Genomic DNA, 12,077 nt, shown 5'->3' with positions numbered 1-12,077 from the left:
AAAAAAAAAAAGCCTTTCTCAAAAGTTACATGTTTGTTTCTGCGTGGATGTCCCAGGATTGGGAGCAGCCCTCTCAGATGCTGAGAGCTGGTCTTCTAGGTCCGTAAAAACTACTGGGGCATCCCTCCCGTCTCAGGTGTCTTTTAAGGGGTAGTTAGTTAAGTGGCTGTTTTGAAAAAAAAAAAAAAAAGTGTATGTTGTCTGTATGCACACCATCTGCACATCAGGAAGAGGGTATGGGATCCCATAAAGCTAAAGATTGTTTTGAACTACCAACTAGGTACTGGGAATTGAACTCAGGACCTCTGGAAGAGCAGTAGTCAGTGCTCTTAAGAGCTGAGCTAACTTCCCAGCTTCTAAATCCTGCTGTAACTCTGCCCTTCCTAGCTTACCTATAGCAACTGTGGTTTTTCTGACTGCTAAAATTAGGGTGAGAAGATGGCTAGAAGGAAGCTAAGAAGCAAACTAATATGAACCTGTTGTGAACTAATTAACAGCCACAAAGGACAAACAATGGTTGCTAATATTAAATCCTTCCCTTTTCTCCCAGGCTTTCCCACACCGGCCTGGAACTCACTTTGTAACAGAATGACCTTGAACTTCTAAACTTACTAAATGTTGGGATCAAGGGAATGTATGCTGGAGATAAAATAACCTGGTTTTCATGCATGTTAGATAAACTAAGCCAGACGTGGTGGCACACGCCTTTAATCACAGCACTTGGGAGGCAGAGGCAGGCGGATTTCTGAGTTCGAGGCCAGCCTGGTCTACAGAGTTCCAGGACAGCCAGGGCTACAGAGAAACCCTGTCTCAAAAAACCAAAAAAGAAAAAAGAAAAAAAAGATAAACTAAGCTACAGCCATTAGAAACCATATTCAATTAATAGAATAGTTCTATTTGTTTCCCCCTAGCAACTTCCAAGTCCTACTGGTACCAGCTAAGTCAGTGGAAATTTGAAATGTAAGGATAAGTACAAATTAAGTTTAGAATTTAAAGCACCTCAAACAGCTATAACTTGCTTCATTCAGAGAAATGTAGCATCTCTAGCTCTGGGCAGGTCATAATCGGGACCAGGACCCAGCCACTCAGCATCCGAACCTCAATAAAGTGCAGAGTACATGCTTCACGGTGGCTTTCTGTAGCTATGGACGGGGAATGGTGGCTGGTTTTGAAACTGCGGGGCCTAATCACTGTATGTCATCACTGGGTGTCTGGACTTGGGGTCAGCTGCTTTCCTTCAGTCTTGGGGGAGCAGAATTTAAGTAGGTCCATGGATAAACAATAACTGAGCCTTGAGTTTTTCTAGCTAACTGTCACAAAGAACACAAATACAGTATAACCTCAAATGTCAAAGAGTATAATATAACAGAGATTTTAAAACTTATTTTGTGAACTTCCAAGTTACTCTTGTAAAACCAACCTTGCAGATACATCCAAGTAATAGATGGATACACTAAAGCTACTCATTTATTGTCCTGACAGACACTAGGCTTTTACAGTTTAAAAACAAGACTAAAGCTATGCGAATCTCCCTTACATGCTAAAAATTCCCAAATATTCTGGAGCTGTGTGAATGCAAAGCTCCAGTAAACTATGTTGCCTCATAAACTTCAGACAAAATGCACACTGCTAGACATCAACATGTGGAGCCATCAGTGTTTACTTTGTGGCTCTGTTCAACTTGCAAGTTGATTCTGTGACACTATTCTGTTGCATCAGCTTTCATCTTTGAGTACACTCTACCCTCACATTGAATAAATTATTACTTATTATTTGTACCCAGTGATGGTGGCACATGCCTTTAATCCCAGGACTCAGGAGGCAAAGGAGGGCAGAATGAGGTCAGGGAGATGGGACTGTTACAAAGAGAAACTACGCCTCTGGGGGGAAAAAAAGAAATTCATTACTTGGGATGACTCAATGGTTAAGACCGTTGGCTGTTCTTGTGAAAGACCTGGGTTTGATTTCCAGCACCTACACACCAAAACTTCCTATAACTCCAGTTCTAGGGACTGATGCCCTCTCTTCTGGCCTCAAGCACCAGATGTGTAAATATAAAAAAAAAAAAGAAAGAAAAAACAACTCATACACAAATTAAATTTCAAAATTTTTATTAATTAAGACAAATCATTTAAAATTTAAACATGAATGTTCTAATTAACTTCCAAGATCAAAAGGTCCTCTATAGCTATGGGCCATGCTTTGAACATTTCATCCTATAACATCTGCTGCTTTGTAACTGACAGAAAGTACTGCTCTGAACAGACCGCCTGTTTATCCTCACAAAGCCCTGAGAAGACAAGCCAGTGTTGTATATGAATAAAATCTTACCTAGGCTCAAGAGTGAGAGGAAGTTTACTTCTTACCACATAAAGAAGCATTTAGAAGATAAGGCTCTGATAACGATAGGGATCAGGCACATGAAACAGAAGACCATTGGCTTATGAATCTTGGTTAGTGCCATGATTAGTCTGCTGAAATATTACACCCAGTTACATGGGGATACAAATACCTTCTCATTCCATGCCATGCCTAATTTTAGAACTAGAGTGAGCTTTGGGAGGCAGTGGCACTAATGACTAGGCCACTTGGCAGACACAGAACTTTATAGGTGTTGTACCTACATGTCTGCATGCCATGTCTGCAGTACAAATGTGAGCCAGAAGAAGGCACCCTATACCCTGGAGCTAGAGCTAGCTACAGGAGATTGTTTGCCAGCCTCTGTGAGTCCTTCTAGTCTGGAAAATTAACCAACACTCTTTAACACCCAACCACACTGAGAGGTCAGAAGGTTCTAGGTAGAAAATTTGCCAAGGTTATAACTTGTTGAAAAGGACACAAGAATATAAAGCAGTCTGTCTAGAAGCCTACAGTGTATCCTACATGTAACCACTAGACTATACCACCTCCCAAGATCCTTGGCTTTTTAAATAGTAGAATTCAAGCAGCTGGCCAAATTACAAAGCAGAACTTTCAGATTCTTATGTCAAAAAAAAAAAAATCTCTCAATCTCAAGACTTACCATTGCAACAATGCAACTATCATTTTTCATACAACCATGATTTACAGCATGATGGTCCAGACAGGAAATGGGATTGGTATCAACCTGATGTTCTTTTTCTCTCCTGAATGTTCAATGCTTGTACTTCTTGTACTTCATCCTTCATTTCTGGGGGGAAAAGAGGAGTATACAATGCTGTTCATAAGTTGTGTGCGCTTCCAAATTTCTTATACAAACATGTATATAAAAAGTGTCAAGTAAGGAATTATGTACGGTCTATAACCTGCTTGGCATGCAAACCCATTTAATAAACTCATAAAACTGCATAAGTAGTCATATAAAGACTGAAAAGTAGCCAGGCAGTTTAGTGGCACACGCCTTTAATCTCAGCACTTGGGAGGCAGAAGCAAGGCAGGCCAGCCTGGTCTACAGAGTGAGTTGCAGGCCAGCTAGGGCTACAAAGACTAAAAAAGTAATGAGTTTAAAACAGTCAAATGTGGGGACTAGGGAGAGGACTAGCTGCTCTTCCAAAATACCCCAGTTCAATTCTCAGCACTAACCTGGTGGCTCATGGCTGACTGTTAACTTCAGTCACAGGGAATCCAATGTCCTGCTCTAGCCTCAGTGGGCACTGTATGTACTTAGTACAGAGGCATACAATGCAGCAAAATACCAATATACATAAAATAAAAAATAAACTGTTAAACTCATTAGCTAACAGAATTATACCAGCTATCAGGTACTTTTCTGTAGTGCTCAAGATTTTAAGGATCAACTGGATTTCTCATATTAGCCCAAAGATCAAAACACAAAATGTTGATTCTTTCAAATTCTTTAAATGAAGTCCCTGGGAAGGGCTATAGCACGCTGAATTCAATGTCGAGTGTTTGCCCTGACTCTCGTCTGCTCAGCACATGTGCATAATCAGTGTGATCAGCTGAAACACGGACTTCACATGCATTTCATCATAGCAAACTAAACGATTGAGGAAGGGCAAACTTCAGATGCTATTCTGCCAGGAAATCTTCAGATGCCTTTGACAACTAAGAAAAGTCAGCTTATAGTAACATTATGTCTCTTTCATGGTAAAGATTGTTAAATTTACCTGTTATGAAATGAATCCCATTTAATCTAGGAATCCAAACTGAAATGCCAGAGCAACCGCTTACCATCACCTGTTATAAGAACACACAAAGGTTACATCATAATTACATAGATCACAACCAACATGCTCTATATACCAAGCCATAAGGAAAATTAGAGCAACTTATTTTCAACTTGACTTGCTATATTCAATGTAGTTTAAAGCCAGCTATGGTGGCACACACCTGTCATCCCATCAGGCTGAGGCAGGAAAATGGAATATTGAAATCAAACTTTGACCACACACCAAGTTTAAGGTCACTTAAATGCAAAATAAGGCCCTGCAGAATATAAATAAGCAAAATCCCAAGCCAACAAATTGGGAGAGAAGAGCAACTCCAGGAATTAAGATGGGGCTAGAGAGATGGCTCACAGTTCAGAGCACTTGTTCTTCCAGAGGACCTAAGCTCTGCTCCCAATGCCCATTATCAGGCAGCTCATAGCAGGCCAGGAGTCCAACACCCTGTTCTGGCAAAGCAAGACAGTACGAAAAAAAACAATTCTTAAGGTTTCTTAGTAAGTAGAACAGTAATCCAAAATAGTTTCCAAATCATTTTAATTTCTCTTGAGCCAGTACTAATTTATCTTCTATAAGAAATACAACTTCCCCCAAACATAGGGAAATCACCTGTAGCCCCTGTTCGCCACAAGATGGCAGTATAAGGATATTTTTACTTCTAAGAGCTTTCTTGTGACAAGAGAACCCACAGAAACAAATTTAGGCTCATAGCTATGGGCTCAGAGACTAAAGTGACACCAGGACTACACTGGACTGACCTTGACCCTTTGTACATATATTGTGTAGCTCAGTATTCTAGTGGGATGCCTAACAGTGGGCAGGGGCTGTCTCTGACCTTTGCCTGCTTTGGGGACCCTTTTCCACCTACTGGTTTGCTTGTTTAGCCTTAGTGAAGAATACTCAGTCTTACTTGTACCTTTATATGTTGTGTTGATATCCCTGGATGGCCTGCCTTTTTTGGAAGGGGCTGGGGAATGGGGGGAGAGGAGAAGAGGTAGGGAAAATTGCAATTGGGAGGCAATGAGAATTTTTTAAAGAGTGCTTACTTGTAACTAAAAGTTAAGACAAATAACCTGACACGTAATTATGAACTAGAAATTCTTATTTAATATTATTTAACATTAAATTGTTAGATTAATGATAGGCAGGACAAAGAAATCATTATCTAGATGTGGTAGCTGAGTGCAACCCAGCATTCAAAGGGATTTCTGGATTTCCATTTTGACCCAGTCAGTCCAAACAAAAAGATTCCCTTGTCAAGGCAGGCTTCTGTATTAGATAGATAATAAACATTACATGTGTAAGCACTCACTACTCACTCCAACCACATCAAGAAGCATTTGGAAGGGCTGGCAAGATGGCTCAGCAGTTAAGAGCACTGACTACTCTTCCAGAGGTCTTGAATTCAAATCCCAGCCACCACATGGTGGCTCACAACCATCTGTAATGAGATCTGATGCCCTCTTCTGGAATATCTGAAGACAGCTAGCTACAGTGTACTTACATATAGTAAATAAATATATCTTAAAAAAAACCATTATACCTAGTTACATGGGGATGCAAATACATTCTCATTCCATACCGTGCCCAATTTTCGAACTAGAGTGAGCTTTGGGAGGCTGTGGTAACGGCACTAATGAGTAGGCACTTGGCAGACAGAACTTTATTTAATTTTATAGGTGTTTTGTTTACATGTCTGCATACCATGTCTGCAGTACAAATGTGAGCCTGAGGAGTGCAAATACCCTGGAAAGGTTGTCAGCCTCCATGTGGGTCCTTAGGGAATTAAAACTAGTTATTTAGATTAAAACTATTTAATTAGAATTAAGTTTCCTATCAATCCTGTATTGCCAATTTACTTGGAAGGCAGAGGCAGGAAAATGTAGTTGAAGCTGGCCTGGGCTACTGAGAAAGAGCCTATCTCAAAACTATTCAAACTACCAACATTCTTCATTGTTCAGCAAACTGTATTGAAATCCCAGACAATACAATACAGAACACTTAAACCACTGCAGAAAACCCCACTGGAAATCAGGACCAAGATGGTTAGCATGACTAATAAGTTGATAGGAAAAGGAATGCTACCTTTAAAATTACTGCTACACATGTGCCAAGTGTGGTAGCAAATACCTTTGATCCCAACACATGGGAGGTAAAACTGGAAGGATCAGGAATGTCAGCCTGGGCTCCATAACCCAGAAAAAGGCAGGGGGAAAAAAAAATCAATTTCATATTTACATCGAAATCTGCCTCTGATAAGCTACATCAGTTCCCTAAGGTAAAACAATTCTGCCTAACCCCCACTCTGCTCACTTTAGTGTGAAGTAGCTATGGGAGATGGTTTGCTTTAAGCTAAATGAGAACACTGGTTCTGTAGGTCAGAGACATGCATGAACAAAGGACTGCTCCATGTGGCATAAATAGAAGACACGTGAATGAACACACAGGAAGACACAGCACAAATATCCAGTTTGAACAATGTCTGCCTCAAGTATTTGATTCAAGTGCTTTTTACCTTGTTTGAAAGGGACAGCCACTTTCTCATAAAACCCAAATACTGCATTTCAGGCGTATGGTGTCTCTTTCCCTCCCTCCCTCCCTCTCACTCTGTCTCTCACACACACTACAAAACACCTAACCCCTAAAAATTTTGTAATATGCCATAACCAAAGACTGTTGGATGTGGTGGCCCACACCTTTAATCCCAGCAGACAGGAGGCAGAGAGATCAAGCTGTAGGCCAGCCTGGTCTACCTAACAAATTTAAAGCCAGCCAGGGGATACACGGCAAGGCCCTGTCTCAAGACATACAAACACAAAAACTTCGTGGGGTATGTAATTTAAGCCTGGGGCAGGTCGCAGATTAAAGCTTAAATAATTTAACAAGATTCTGTTTCAAAATATTTTACAAAGCTAGACCAGAGAATCGCAGCTCAGCCAGTGTCCCACCTCTCAGTACCATGGGGAAGTTGCAGGGACCAGCATGTGCAATGCAGAGAACCTGGGTGAACATGAGTACCTGCATTTAATCAGCCTTTAAACCTTCCTCGAGAATGTCCAAGCCCACTTTATAGATATCCTGGGGTTTTCACAGGGCCTCGATGCCGGGGCGGGGCTGAGTGCTGCAGTCCCAGCTCTTTCCTGGACACAATTCATCTTCAACCTGGAACTAAACAAAAGCAACCCTGAGGTGACGGGGCACATCTGTAGATACAGTTTCATTTCGAACTCACTACCAGCTGTTTACCATACCAGGGGCAGAATACAGTGGGAACATATATGACCAGTCACATGGCTCACACCACTTCACCCACCCAGGCTCATGACTGGTAAGTTGAATGAGGAGTGCTTGAAAGCTGTGGCTCAAGACAGCAGGAAAAAAATTACTTACAATTGGGATACAGGGCAGTAACTTTGCCTAATTTTAACTTACTATTACCCCTGTTTTATTATCGTCCCCCTCCTTAGAGTTCATTATCTGCTTCCTACAAATTTCACCAATATCTCAGAACATGGTCTTTGTTTTAAAAATATTCAAGCAAGGCTTAGAGACTGTCAAGGTAACTAAGTTTAATGGTTAAAAAACTATAATGTAGGGGCTGGAGAGATGGCTCAGTGGTTAAGAGCACTGTCTGCTCTTCCTGAGGTCCTAAGTTCAAATCCCAGCAACCATGTGGTGGCTCACAACCATCTATAATGAGATCCAATTCCCTCTTTTGGTGTCCTTAAAAAAAAAAAAAAATGTATTATCCTTCCCCCAGCCTAATTAAGACGTAATTGCCAGGGCTGGAGAGATAGGTACCTCAGAGGTTAAGAGCACTGTCTGCTCTTCCAGAAATTCTGAGTTCAATTCCCAGAAACCACATGGTGGCTCACAACCATCAATAATGAGATCTGGTTCCCTCTGCTGGCAGGCAGACATACATGCAGGCGGAATGCTGTATAAATAAACAGCATTTCTTAAAAAAAAAAAAAAACTTAATTGACAAATACAAACGGCATAATCTAATAGGTTGTAATTTGTTAAGAGTTACCTACATCTCTTAAAAGTCTCTGTGAACAGGAAGATGTGGGGAGCACACTTACCTGTTAACAATTTGAGTGCAGGTCTGCAGAACTTAACTCCACTATGCTTTATTTATGTGTGAATGTTTTGCCTGCATGTATGTATGCGCACCAGTGTGTTCCTGGTCTCCAGAGCCCTTGGATCTCCTGGAACTAGAGCTACTGATGGTTTTAAGCCACAATGTGCGGGGCAGTGGTGGCACACGCCTTTAATCCCAGCACTTGGGAGGCAGAGGCAGGTGGCTTTCTGAGTTCGAGGCCAGCCTGGTGGTCTATAAAGTTGAGTTCCAGGACAGCCAGGGCTATACAGAGAAACCCTGTCTCAAAAAAAAAAAAAAGAAAGAAAGAAAAGATACCATGTGAGTGTTGAGAACGGAATGAAGGTCCCCTTGCAGCACCTTTAACTGCTGAGACATCTCTCCATGCTCAGATTTGTAATTATGGACTTAAGACAAATAAGCTATAAAGGATATAGAAGCCACATATGCCTATTGGCACATTCAACTTGCTAGGTTAGGATTTTCTTCTCGAATTCTCTGCCTATAACAATAACCCATGCATCAGGTGTGATAGCACACACCTTTGATCCCAGCACTCAGGAGACAGGTATAGTGAGTTGAGGCCACTCTTGTCTACATAGCAAGTTCCAGGACAGCAAGACCCAGTCTCAAAAAAAATAAATAAAAATAACCAACTAAGTAGGGCTGCAGAGATGGACCTTACAGAGATCTGAGCTCAATTCCCAGCACCCATGTTGGGCAGCTCACTGCTATTGTTAACTCCAGGGGATCAAAAAGCCTCTTCTGGTTCAGAAGGTACCTGCCTTTTATGCCTCCACACTTAACAGACTTATTTATAAATAAATCCTTAAATAATATCCAGCCTAGCGGTGGCAATCCATGCCTCTAATCCCAGCACGCAACCTGGTCTACAAAGAGTTCCAGGACAGCTAGAACTGTCAAAAAAAAAAAAAAAAAAAAAAAAGCCACCAACACCAAAACTCTCCGAGATCATTAGAAGAAAACTTTTCATGAGTCAAAAATATCCGCAATGGAGATTATAAACTCAGTTTACTTTTGCAAAGTAGCTAGTATTTACTATATACCAAACTAGGGTATATTTTGTTCACTCTTCACAAAGGAAGCTCAGAATGGCTCACACTATCCTCGGAGCAGAGCAGTATCTCCAGACACTCCAGACCCAGGCGCTACAATTTGAACATTGGCTTGCGCAAAGCTAAAAAACCCTGGTCCTTCTCAGAGCGTCTTGTATTTTAGGACACAGACGCCACCGCTAGCCCTCCTAGGGCTTGTTAAACCACCTATCCTCAGCGTAGTCTCACACATGGTCTGAGCAAATACAACACTGTTCACTAAAGGTTCGCAAATGTGTCAAGGTCGTGGCCCCACAACATTCACCAGAGAACCAAAGACAGAGGCTGAACTCACCCTCCGAGGACCGCCCCGGTTCGCGCCCGGGTAGTAACGGTGCCTTTCCCAATTAGAAAAAAAAAAAGAATACGACGATTTCCCCAGATTCAGGAACACTGAGCCCGAGGTAGAATGTACTGTTCCTGGGTCACCTGGTCTGGGGAAAGCTGGCAAACCCAGGACTGCCGAGGCCCACGTGGACCAAACCAGGTACTCACCTGCCTGCCCTCCCCTAACCTCCCAAAGCAGAAAAGTATCTCTTCTCAACTCACAAACTCCAGCGCTGACATGAAATAAAAGCCTTTCCCCCAGTTAAACCCCTCAAAAGAATGAGAAATTAAAAACCAGTGATCGGGGTTAAAAACCAGAGATCCAAACTAACTGTACACTTACCAGACCACCAGAAGCGAGAGATAGAGAAGGTTCAAGGACAGGAAGCTACCTAAGTAATGGGCCTCTGGACCTGATTGGCTGAGTTCAAGTTCTCCTCCTCCTCCTCCTCCTCCTCCTCCTCCCCCTCCTCTCTCTTCCCCTCTTAATTTTAAAATGTGCTGCCAGACTGCAACTCAACTCTCATTTTAAGATTGAACTCCATTTAACTCCTACACGAAACTTCTTTCAAGATCATGACACAAAACAAACAAACACAGATAATTGAAACGGTTTGGGCATGTCCTTGTTCTATTCCAAACAGTTTCCATCCTGAGTAACCTCCCGTCCTTTTGCAATCTCAACATAGCTAACTTATGCACGGTAATAATAGGTCCAATTATAAACAGTCTGTAACTATCCAACTTAGAAATTGCATTCAGGGCAACCTTCAAGCTAACAAACAATACAATTACTAATGGGTGGTTTAATGCTTATCCTTCAAGATAAAATTTGAATACTTGTACACATCTAAGGCTTCATTCCCCCAACTTAAAATATTGCAGTACAACAAGGGTTGGGTTAACAGGTTGGTCCTTGATGTAAGCTTTATGTGCCATTTGTATAGCAACTGGACACCATCATTCAGACAAAAAAAAAAAAAGCACTTTATAGAATGGGAAAAGATCTTTACCAAGTACATTCCGATAGAGGATTAATATCTAAAATACACTCAAAGCTTTAAAAAATGCACATCAAGAAGATGAATAGCCCAGATCTAAAGGAAGAAATCTCAAAGGATGAAAGGCAAATGATTCAGGATCACTGAAGCAATGGTCAGCATCCTTAGTTATCAGGGAAATGCCAATCCAAACGACTCCACCTTACCCACATTAGAGGACCAAGATCAACAGAACAAATAGAACAATGCTGGCAAAGCTGTAGGGAAAGGGAAACACGAGTCTATTACTGGGGAAGTGAAAGTTTGCACAGCCACTGTGGAAATCACTGTGCATTCCTCAGGAAGCTGGGAACAGAGTCTCCTCAGATTCCAGCTGTATACCACTCTTGGGCATATACCCAAAGGATGTGTCAGTCTGCTACACAGGCACTTGTTCATCCATGGTTACTGCTGCTGTACATAATAGCCAGGAATTAGAAATAGCCTAGATATCCATCAAGAGATAAATGGATCAGGAAAAAAAAGTGGTACTATACAATGGAATATCACTCATCTATTAAAAATAAATAAATGAAAAGGCATTATGAACCAGGAAAGGTGGCACACACTTTTAATCCTGGCACTGGGGAGGAAAAGGAAGGTGGATTGATCCCTGAGTTCAAGGCCTGATTTACAGAGTGAGCCCCAGGTCTGTGAAGAAGTGAAGAAGGAGAAGGAGGAGGAGATGGAAGAGGAGAAGAAGGAAGAAGAAGAGGAAGAGCAGGAGAAAGAGGAAAGAAAGAAAAAGGAAGATGGCCGGGCGTGGTGGTGCACACCTTTAATCCCAGCACTCGAGAGGCAGAGGCAGGCGGATTTCTGAGTTCAAGTCCAGCCTGGTCTACAAAGTGAGTTCCAGGACAGCCAGGGCTATACAGAGAAACGGAAGAGGATGAAGAAATTCTGAATATCACAGATAAACCTATGGAGTGGGGGGGAAGTCATCCTAAGTAAGGTAACCCTGACCCAAAAAGGCAAATGCATCTTCTCTTATATGTGGATGTTAGCTTCCAATCCTTCCATAGGCATGCTGCAACCCATTATAACCACAACAGTTAGGTATAGAATCAGGGAGGAGGAGGGCAGGGTCTCCCAAGGGAAGGGAATTAGAATATATAGCTATGGAGACACAAGGGGAGAATGGAGCTGGAGGATTAAATGAGGAGGGGGATGGAGAAGAGAGGTAATGGGGGTAGGGACTCAGAAAGTGACAAATAAGCACGTGTCATCCATATGGGAGCCTGCTACTGTAGAAGCTTCTTAAAACATGTACATGTATGAAAAGAAAGCCTCAGCTAGACACCTGTCACCAAGAGAAACCACCAGGGATGGG

General features: G+C 41.9%; 1 non-coding gene across 1 annotated transcript; it reads right to left on the bottom strand.

Annotated features, from left to right (window-relative positions):
* Window positions 1-3,901: 3,901 nt before the first annotated feature.
* On the bottom strand, window positions 3,902-3,978 carry LOC115029342 (small nucleolar RNA SNORD126). The gene has a single exon (XR_003834902.1). It is a non-coding gene; the product is annotated as a small nucleolar RNA SNORD126 (small nucleolar RNA).
* Between the last annotated feature and the right edge of the window lie 8,099 nt (window positions 3,979-12,077).

The sequence above is a fragment of the Mus caroli genome, unplaced genomic scaffold (assembly GCF_978045245.1).
Source record: "Mus caroli unplaced genomic scaffold, Mus_caroli_1 scaffold_12, whole genome shotgun sequence".
Taxonomy (NCBI): domain Eukaryota; kingdom Metazoa; phylum Chordata; class Mammalia; order Rodentia; family Muridae; genus Mus; species Mus caroli.
Note: the sequence above shows the minus strand (reverse complement) of the source record. Positions and strands in the feature narration are given on the sequence as shown.